Raw genomic sequence first — 348 nt, forward strand, 5'->3', positions numbered from 1 at the left:
TTCCTCTGCCTCTGTCAGCCAAGACTGACTGGATTCCTATGTAGCCTTAGACCACTCGAGAAGTAGGACTGGGTTTTCCTTCAAAATGAACTGAATGGTTGTAGGGCCAGCTCTGTCGCAGTTCTTCTGTTAATATGCCTCTAGTCATTTTGTTCAGACAACAGGTTTTCCCTGTTGTCTGACAAAGGTTGCCTTGATGGAAACCGTTGCACTGCAGTAGTCCTTCAGAACAGGAGCTTTGTGCTGGCTGTCCAAACAGAGCTGAACTGGCTGGCTAGATAAATCTGGGGCCTTCCATTCACTTCCCTTTCTCAGCCCAGTCCAGGCTTAGTTGTGTTCAGCTCTTTC

The sequence above is a fragment of the Buceros rhinoceros genome, unplaced genomic scaffold (genome assembly GCF_000710305.1).
Source record: "Buceros rhinoceros silvestris isolate BGI_N320 unplaced genomic scaffold, ASM71030v1 scaffold13267, whole genome shotgun sequence".
NCBI classification, from domain to species: Eukaryota; Metazoa; Chordata; class Aves; order Bucerotiformes; family Bucerotidae; genus Buceros; species Buceros rhinoceros.